The 10,131-nt window shown below is 39.2% G+C and overlaps 1 protein-coding gene across 5 annotated transcripts in view; it reads right to left on the bottom strand.

Annotated features, from left to right (window-relative positions):
• PRR16 (proline rich 16) overlaps positions 1 to 10,131 on the bottom strand; it is a 532,382-nt gene that overhangs the window by 297,491 nt on the left and 224,760 nt on the right. The gene's annotated exons all lie outside the window — the stretch shown is intronic.

The following is a 10,131-nucleotide window of genomic DNA, read 5'->3' as shown; positions in this document are numbered from 1 at the left end:
AGTCATACATAATCTGGTAATGATGCATCTTGGTGGACTGAAGGAAAAATAAGCAAAATGAATGTATCATCTAATAGGAAACCAAGTGATTGTAGGTGCTATTTTCCTGCAGAGTTCAAGTGTGTATGTAAAGGATATACCATTCAAAGACCAGATATTATTGTCAAAGTTCATGTATAAGGATAGTCAACATCACAAAATAAGCAGGTGCTTGCACCCTACTGTAAAATATTCATTACAGTGAGATTTCAGTAGGGGCACCTGGGTGGCTCAGTGGTTGAGCATCTGCCTTTGTCTCAGGGTATGTTCCCGGGGTCCTGGGATCAAGTCCCATATCAGACTCCCCTCAGGGGGCCTGCTTCTCCCTCTTCTTCTCTCTCTGTGTCTCTCATGAATAAATAAATAAAATCTTAAAAAAAAAAAAGAAAATCTTAGAATTTCAGGATTGGAAATGACCTTAGAAGCCATTTAATCCAAATCTTTTCATTTGACTAATATAGACACTGAGTACAGAGAGATTACACAGAATTAAGAAGTGACCAGAATCAGACCTTCTGATACTTGATCATATATGGACCCTAGAATGATACAATTGGTCAGAAGAACATTAGCTGTCCCTAAACTAAATCTTTTCAAAAGCACTATATAATAATTAGGTATCATAAGAACCATCTCTCCTACCTTAAAAGCTCCTACATCTTGAGGCCTATGACCAATCTCTAGTACTCTGACAGGTCTTAATGACAATATTCTTTGAAAGACAACAGGGATGAGAAAAAGGAAGCATTAGTACTATAGGTTCTAGAAAAGCTGTATAGGAGACCTCCAAGGACAATATCAGAAGATAGAAAAGAAACTGTTAACTTGGTAATAGAGCCAAAAAAAAATTAGTATGTAACTTTTCATAACACAGATTTCTTTTTTTTTAAGATTTATTTTTATTTATTTATGAGAGAGAGAGAGAGAGAGAGAGAGAGAGAGAGGCAGAGACACAGGCAGAGGGAGAAATAGGCTCCATCCTGGGAGCCCGATGCGGGACTCGATCCCGGGACTCCAGGATCACGCCCTGGGCCAAAGGCAGGTGCAAAACCGCTGAGCCACCCAGGGATCCCCATAACACAGATTTCTTATTATGTTTCAAAAGTGTATTGGATGGCAACATAGGAAATATTTTTAACCATTTGTCACTCCTGAAATGTGATCAAAGCTTTGATATCTCTGCTATTTCATTTTTTGGCTCTAATCTTGTTAAATTTTTCTCAATATCCTTTTCACACTTGTCAGATGTTTTATTTCTTTTATAATAACTTCTAATTTTTTGAAAAAGGTATTTTTTAAAATTTTATTTTGAGAGAGAGAGAGAGAGAGGTGGGGGCAGGAGCAGAGGGAGAGAGAGAGAATCTCAAGCAGACTCCATGCTGAATGTGAGCCAGGTGAGGTCTCAATCTCCCAACCCTGAGATCATAACCAGAGCTGAAAACAAGAGTTGGCCGCTTAACCCACTGAACTCCAGGTGCCCCTCTAATTCTCTGAAACCAGTTTCAACCCAGCATGTATTTGTCAATGCCAAAATTAATACAGAAGAATGCTCAGTGTTGATCAATTTAAGACAGTGTCTTTATTCCATAGTGGTATCCCATCATAACACCTTATATATTAGCTTTTCACATAATTTTTGTACAAACTTTTTAGTATTACCACGTATAAAGTCCTGCTAGACCATATTTCTACTGTGCTTAGGATAAGCTCAGCTAGTAGTTTAGCAGGGCATTCGAAAATGGTTCAGCCCTTTCCCACATAGCACAGTGGGACGGCATATTGTCCCTCATCCCATTAAATGTCACCCATATCAACTGTCCAGATATCTAAAAGACCCTAGAGAGGTTTCCTTTAAAAACCACTTTGCCCTGTGGTTTTTAGGATCTAATAGAAGGAAAAGTCTCTATCCCTTATTTTGGGTTTTTAAGGAACTATTGCAAAGTGTTACACTGTCTCTCTTATTCTTTCTAAACAATAAAGCAGCAGGTGATGGTGGAAACTCAGTAGATTTGAAGTTGGACACTTTAGATTTGAAACTCCTATTCTCTCACTAGTTCTGTGATCTTAGACACTGAAACTCCACCACCATTTGCTTCTTTATCTGCCAGTGTGTTTACAGGACCTATTTGCAAAAGTGAACTGAGAATCAAAAGAGATAATTATGTGGAAATGTTTTGTAATCTGTGAGTTACTGAACACACAGTTCAGTTAGTCACTGTTATTTTTTCTGTTTGTTTTGATTGATGTTCTCTGTGCATCAAGGAACCTGCTACCTCCACTGTTCCAGGACTTGGCTGCTTTCCAGAAGTGCTTAAGTAAACCTCTCTACAACATCAATTTTTTCAAAGTATATTCCAGCAGCTTCAATTAAAAAAAATGTTTTTGAAACACTGCATACCATGTGCCCCTCTTATATATGATGAAGGTAAATATCAGGGTGTTAAAGTCTGAAAAATCTTATCTGTTTAATTTTAGTTTCCAAATTTATTTTATTTGACCATAGAATCCCATAACTTTCCATGTCTTGTTTTTCCCTTCCCATCCCTTCCCTTACTTCTTCCTAAAACATAACACCTGTAAGTATTCTGCTTAAAGAATTTCATGGAGCAAAATTTAGTAAGATCTATTCCAAAACTTTCTAGTGATGATTACTCTTGATCATATTTTGCTTTTCCTAAGAGTTGATTCTGTATACCTAGATTATTTGGTATAAGAGGGCTTTATCAGAAATCATGTTGTGTGTTTTGGTAGTATTTTTATGCTCACGTGTTTTTCCAAAAAAAACCACAAATTTTGTTCTACTTTTAATCAGGCTGCATTTTCATAGATCCTATTTTCCATCCACTGCCTACTGTCACATCATCATCTCCCTTGATGCTCGGTATCAAGCAATAAAACTCGAATGGAGCAGTACTATTATCCTCACTTTAAGGTTAGGAGCCTTAATTGAGATCACACAACTGTTGTAGGACAACCAGCAGCACAAAGCTGGTGTCCTCATTCTTGCTCATTGAGCTTCTACAATGAAAAGCTTCCCAGCTCGTTAGCCTTTCATACCCTGCACCCCTGATTCTCTTTGCTGTCTTTCAGTGCCAAAAACTTGCATATTTTCTGCTTTAGGTCAGACACCCCCCTAAAGGGGAGAATTTGCCTATTTATAGCTGCCTGATAACCAAACTCAATCTTTATTTGCTACAGGATATTTGGGAATAGGAGAGCAAGAAGTTGGGAGGGCTCTATTTGGTTTGAATTACTTAAGGAAAAGTAACCCATTCTCAAATTCAGATCAAGATTTATTCAAGAAACCTCAAAGACTGTGACTATTAGAGTGAATCCACTCAAAGGTTTGGGTTAATAATTCTGTAGCAGAACAGTATGAGCTATAACAATCGGACTTTCCCTGCCTCAAGGGCATGACAGTGTTTTCTATGAAAGGAAAGCAGTTGTTCAAATGTTGCCCATCTGGAGCCATAAAAGAGCTCAGAATACACTAATGCAACCAAGAAAACAAAAGGGAAAGCTTTTTGCCATGTACTTTCCACCATGCATTTGACACACTGGCAGCTTAGTAACATTCTTGACATTTCTGAGCTGTTTGGTAGAGCAGCACACGAACAGAAAGTGTGACTTAGACTCCACTGGCACATCATCAGGCTCTAGCACTAGGTAACGTTCAGCTAGCTCCTCTTTTGATAAGCTGAATGCCAGGTAATTTATAGCGAGTGAACTGATGGTTGGAACGGTGTGAAAACCACACCGTGTACCCAATTCTGCAATAATATAACCACTGGATTCAATTTGCTCGTGACCCAGGATTTTCACTTATTTATTGTTTTATGAACTGCAGCCTCCAAATCAATGACTTATGTGATACCGATTCTGGTAGAGGTATGAGCTATTTCTCATTTACGTGACAACATGCATGTTTCCAGGCTTGAAACTCAGGGTTGTAATACACAGGTTTTACTACTCCAGTCATCACTTACATATTATAAAATTAATTCAGTAGTCTCCTTTTGATTTTGACATGACACATACCTTAAAATCTTTTCCATTTTGTAAGAATAGCCCAAGTAAAGCTAAAATGGAGCTCCCCAGTCCCTTTCTACTAGGCTGATTCTGCAGCCACAAAATGCAAGGTGTACGGCAGGTAGGGATGAGAGAGGTGATGAATGGAGCCTGATGAAGCAGTCACCAGAGCAAGAGTTTGAATTAATGAAACCAGACAAACTGTCCACTAGTTTTTGCAGTGATCTCTGCACAGAAGACCCACCTGTGTGGATTACATCCATGCGTTCCTTTATTCTCTGCTTTCCACACTAGTTTATTTTTTTTTAAGATTTTATTTGTTTATTAATGAAAGACACAGAGAGAGAGAGAGGCAGAGACATAGGCAGAGGGGGAAGCAGGCTCCATGCAGGGAGCCCCACAAGGCACTGGATCCCAGGTCTCCAGGATCACGCCCTGGGCTGAAGGCGGTGCTAAACCGCTGAGCCACCCGGGTGCCCCCACACTGGTTTAGACGATGGGGACTAGAGGGAGAATATTCCTTTAGCATATTTCCTGCACAGCTGACTGTGTCCGCAAGTTTCACAGCCCTTGACAAAAGCCTTCCTGGGTTCCATGTATTCCCTTCTCCCCACTTTTCTCTTCAGACCTCGGCGTCACCTCACATTCTGAACCACGGCTTGATGTCACTATACCCTGAGCACACTTGTCACCTTTTCTTTTATTAAACTCTTTTCAAATTACCCTATGTGAAAGCGCCATGTTTTACTTCACCCTGCTTTATTATACACAGTACAAGTAGAACACGTCTACATACATATGGCTGGCCAACCAGTTGGGGCCCTACTTGCACAAATATAAAAGAACTGTGTAGGAATTCCTTTACTCTCAGAGAAGAGTGAATGAGGGTCCCAGCTTTTCTACTAAATTGACAGTCATTGCAGGAAAATAATACGTACATGTGTGTGTGTTTTATAATAGAGGGTGTATCTTCAGGCTCATACTTCCACCCACATGCCCACCTTGGAATATGAGTGCATTCATAACCAGTTTATTTAATAAATTACTTACATATTAGCTCAAAACAGTAGAATTTTGGCAAATTTAAATGATCAAAGTAACACATTTTCACAGGTGCACAAAATTTTATATATTTCTAGTGTTTTTTTCTTTAGCTCTTCCATTTAAATTGTGCAAATAACTTTTCCATCATATACACCTTGTTCAGATTATTCTTCTAAGCTATAAAACATATTTGGGAACTATTAATGTGTATAATTGTGCCAACTGTTTCTTCCATAGGCAATGTCAGGCAAATAAAAGAGATTGGGCAACACGATAGGTGGAAATAAATATTTTAAAAATGCAGTTGAATTATTTTTAACTCCTGTGGTTACATCTTTCATACAAGAATAGTCAATTGTGCTGCCAATTAACTTGAGAAGAATGTATTAAAATTGTTTTACATATTAATTATTTTAGAAACTCTGTTAGAAGTTGTTTTTTTTCCATGCCATGCTGGCTTATTCTTCCTATTTAGGTGTTCTCATCTGAATATTTTATAATGACAGATGCAACTCAACCCTGTGCAGTATTTCACGGTATCTGCATTTTGCTATAGAGTTATATATTGTTGGACTCCTCCAAAGTCTCCATTTGCAAAGTCTCCACAATAGTTCTATAAAATGGAAGGCTTGAAAGACACATTGGATGGATTTTCACTGAGGCATGGAGAGAGTGATCATATTCTCAAGAAGCGCTCTCAGGGTATCTGTTGAGTGTGAATGCATCTGTCCTTTGGAAAAATGTAGCTGAAGTTAACATGCATTTAAATATTATATGGTCTCATTCATTTGGGGAATATAAATAATAGTGAAAGGGAAGAGAAGGGAAGGGAGAAGAAATGGGTAGGAAATATCAGAAAAGGAGACAGAACATGAAGACTCCTAACTCTGGGAAATGAACTAGGGGTGGTGGAAGGGGAGGAGGGCGGGGGGTGGGTGTGAATGGGTGACAGGCACTGAGGGGGACACTTGACGGGATGAGCACTGGGTGTTATTCTGTATGTTGGCAAATTGAACACCAATAAAAAATAAATTTATTATTTAAAAAAATCTCAAAATGTAAATAGCTGGTTGTGGTTTTAAATGTTTCTTTGCCCAAGGTGTCTGATGATTCTGCCTCCTGAAATTTTGTTTCCAAAATTAGATGCTGGATCACTAACAAAAGTATTAGGTGAAAGCAATCTTAACCAGTGTTAATATTCCTTCTTAATGTGATCAGAATACAGTAATGTCCACCTGCATAGCTCCTCTTCCAGGCAGAGGCTGTGGCTGACAGATAACTATGGGAACAACATAGGGGCAACTATGGGAAGAGGAGATATAAGTGGTGGCAAATTGAAACCCAGGTGGGAGGGTAGAGCCCTGGGATGTAAAATTAAGTAAGACGGGAAAAGGCCAAGATGTAGCTCTGCACACTAGAAATTGTATGTTTTCACATAAAGATTAATTCTTTAAGTTTGATGCATAAGAAGACAGCAGAGAGTAAAATGAGACCATTTCTTAAGGCAGAAATACACCAACTCTAAGTGCCAAGAATAAGCCTGGAATCATACATCACGATGTACCTTATGGTTGTACCGGACATGTGTACTCAGGTCCTCAACAGTACCCAAGAGGAATATGGAAAGAATAGGGAAACTGGCAGTCCATGATTGCTGGCAAACACTGAGATGGGGAACAGATCTCCTCAAATAAGGATGGGGCAGGAGCAGAGCGAGGGAGGGAGAGTGAGAGAGAGAGAGAGAGAGAGAGAGAGAAACAAAGAATATGGGGACTGATTACTGCAAAAACAAGTACAAAAAAATAACTTTAAAAATAGCAAAGAGGATGATTGAAGAGATAATTTAATAAAGAAACCAGAGGAAATACTTTTATAAACAAAACCCATTTAAAAATATCAATGAGAAACCAGAAAATATGGCACCTATGGAATAACACCAGAAAAGTATAAGACAAGAATAGGTTGAGAAGTCAAGTAAGATACTTGATCTTTGAATATTTCTGGAATATGTATCAAATTTATTAAGCCCTTGGTACATTTTCTGTAAATAAGATACTATTTGGCATATTCTCTGATCAAAACACAATATATCCAGAAGCTAATAAAAACTTTAAAAGACATTATGAAATGAATAAAAGTATTCTTAGAAATCCCTATCAGATCTCATTAATAAAATGCTTAGTAAATAATGCTAATGAGATCACTAGCCTCTGAGCCCTATGAAGCCACTAAAGTGCTTGTCTTATTCACTGTTGCATATCTTGTGTGGACGTGCCTGGCACTGGTATATACTCAGTAAATATGTAAGTAAACATTACTATACTATGTTGGGTTCCCCAGTAGCAGAACCTGAGACAGAGATTCTTGCCTGAGTACTCTCACGGAGAGCATGGAAGGATGTGAGGAAAGCAGAGGACTATAAATAAAACAGGCAATAACAAAATACCATGGACTTGGATGAAATAAGAGTCATTTATATCTCAGTCTGGGAGCTGGCAAGTCCAAGATCAAGATGCCAGAAAGGTAAGTTCATCTGAGCCTCTTCTTTTGCCTTGTAGATGTCCCCCATCTCACTGTGTCCTTACAGGGAGAAACAGAGACCAAGGGAGTGAGCCTCTTTAGGGTTTCCTCTTACAAAAGCAGTAATCCCATCATGAGGGCTCTAATCTACCCTATGAGATCTAATCTATGATCTCATCTAGCTAACTAACCCTAATTAGATCCCAAATGCCTCATCTCTAAATACCATCACCATGGGGCATAGGGCTTCAGCTTGTGAATTCTGGGAGGACACAAACATTCAGTCCATAACAGTGTCAGAAGAAGACTGACCTCCTACTGTGACCTAGTGTCGTCCCATCAAGAGCTCTTAAACATGAATTGCACCACCAAGGCTACGTATATAAAACAGACACTCTGAGTACATCATGTTTTAGGAGTCATCTCCAAGGATGACCCAGCTGTAAGATGTCTCAAGGCTGCCATTTGACTGAGATGTCCCTTCTGGTCATTACACCCACATTGCTTTTGATGATTAAGTGCTGCTCCCTGAGTTTGGCTACTCTGGAATTCTCTCATCCTCACTGAGTGATGGAATTGTCAACTGTCAATCATGTCATACAGAGGACAGCCATTATTGAGGTAATTAGGAATGCTGGTGTTCACCAGCACATCCTTTATTGCTTTGGCATTTGCAACTGGAGTCTCTTCCAATTTTCCATAGCGGATTCATTCTAGCACTTGCTCTTTTCTGAGACTCTAGACCCATTCTTGCACACTCTCCCATAGCTATTCTGCTAACTCACTGAAGGTGAGCCATTGAGTTTTGCAAGTTTCTAAGAATCATCCAAGAAGCACATTACTATCATCTCCAAAGGCCTGGGTCAAGGTGTTAATTTCTAAGGCATGCAACTAGTGCCTCAAATTGAAAACTCTCTTATTTCCACAATTATATTTTTGTCCCTTCTGGTTCAGGGTCTTTAGTCTCCACTCACAGACATAGTCTCCAATTGATTTTGGCATGTATTAGGCAGGTTATATTAGCTAGGTTTGATAGCTCCTTTGGCAAAAAAGTCCTCTCTTCTCTTCACATAATGAGCTCTTCCCGTCTCGAGTCATGCTCAGATTTGACAAAATTATTGGTATGGTGGCAAGGAGAGTAGTTGAGGAATAATCCTGAATAGGTCAAGACTGCCCTGAAAGGCAAATACCAGTTATGTCTTTGAACAAGGGTGCCCATTTTTCTCTAAAAAGGCAGAACAGAGTAAGTCCACAGGCATAGAGAGCTTGAGGGAATCTCGGAGTTAGTATATTTCAACTGCCTCTACCTCAATATACCCATCCTTAGTCTCATGTACCCACATCTTTCCTATCAAAGCTTTGATTCTAGCTACTGACACTATATATATATAAACACACAATACACATATATAATGTGTGTATATACAATACACATGTATATATATACACACATACATATATATATATGATTGATACATATGATCTATGTATTTGATTGAATGCTAAGCATTTGCAAAGTCCTTGATATGTTTCCTATGTCCTTCAGAAAAACCATGCCTGGAACATATTCCAACTCCATATCTTTTAACCTAGTTCATTAAAAACAGAAATTTATGGGCACCAGGTGTGTACAAGGCATCTCAGTGGATACTTACTGCCTTTTCTTGCTAATTTTGTGTTAATCAATGTGACACCGTCACTCATACCCATGCCCCTCTGTAAAAACCATACAGCCAGAAGTGTTTTCCTCACTGCACGCTCCCTATATCCACATCTGTAAGTAAGGGCTAATTACAAAGTTCTTTGTCCAAATGGACTAAAGATCTCAGTGTTCAGTTTGCTGCTGAGTAACCTGTTTGCTTTAGATAATAGAGGTAATCAGGAGAGGCACCTGGGTGGTTCATCGGTTAGGTGTCTCCCTTTGGCTCAGGTCATGATCGTGGGGTCTTGGGGATCATAGAGCCCCTCATCAGGCTCCTTGCTCAGTGAGGAGTCTGCTTCTCCCTCTCTCCCTCTCCCCACTGCTTGTGCTCTCTCTCCCTGTCTCAAATAAATAAATAAAAGCATATATATATCTTTTCATATATATGTATGTATATAATATATATGAAAAGATGTAATCAGGAAATAATAAATCTAGACTGTTGGTTTGGACAAGAAAACCACAATGATGGACACTTGGGTGGCTCAGTGGTTGAGCATTTGCCTTTGGCTCAGGTCATGATTCTGGAGCCCTGGGATCAAGTCCTACATCCGGCTCCCTGCAGGGAGTCTGCTTATCCCTCTGCCTATGTCTCTGCCTCTCTCTCTGTGTCTCTCATGAATAAATAAATAAATGTTAAAAAAAAAACCCACAATGATAGTGGGAAGATACTCAAGTGGGTCCTGAAGAACATATCACAGGAAACTTGAGTGCTGTCTTCCTGCTCCCTAGAGATCACCTTAGAAATTTAGACTATCGGGACACCTGGGTGGCTCAGTAGTTGAGCACCTGCCTTT

Source organism: Canis lupus, chromosome 10 (assembly GCF_048164855.1).
Source record: "Canis lupus baileyi chromosome 10, mCanLup2.hap1, whole genome shotgun sequence".
NCBI classification, from domain to species: Eukaryota; Metazoa; Chordata; class Mammalia; order Carnivora; family Canidae; genus Canis; species Canis lupus.
The sequence above is the reverse complement of the archived record's forward strand: the minus strand, read 5'-3'. Positions and strand labels throughout refer to the sequence as shown.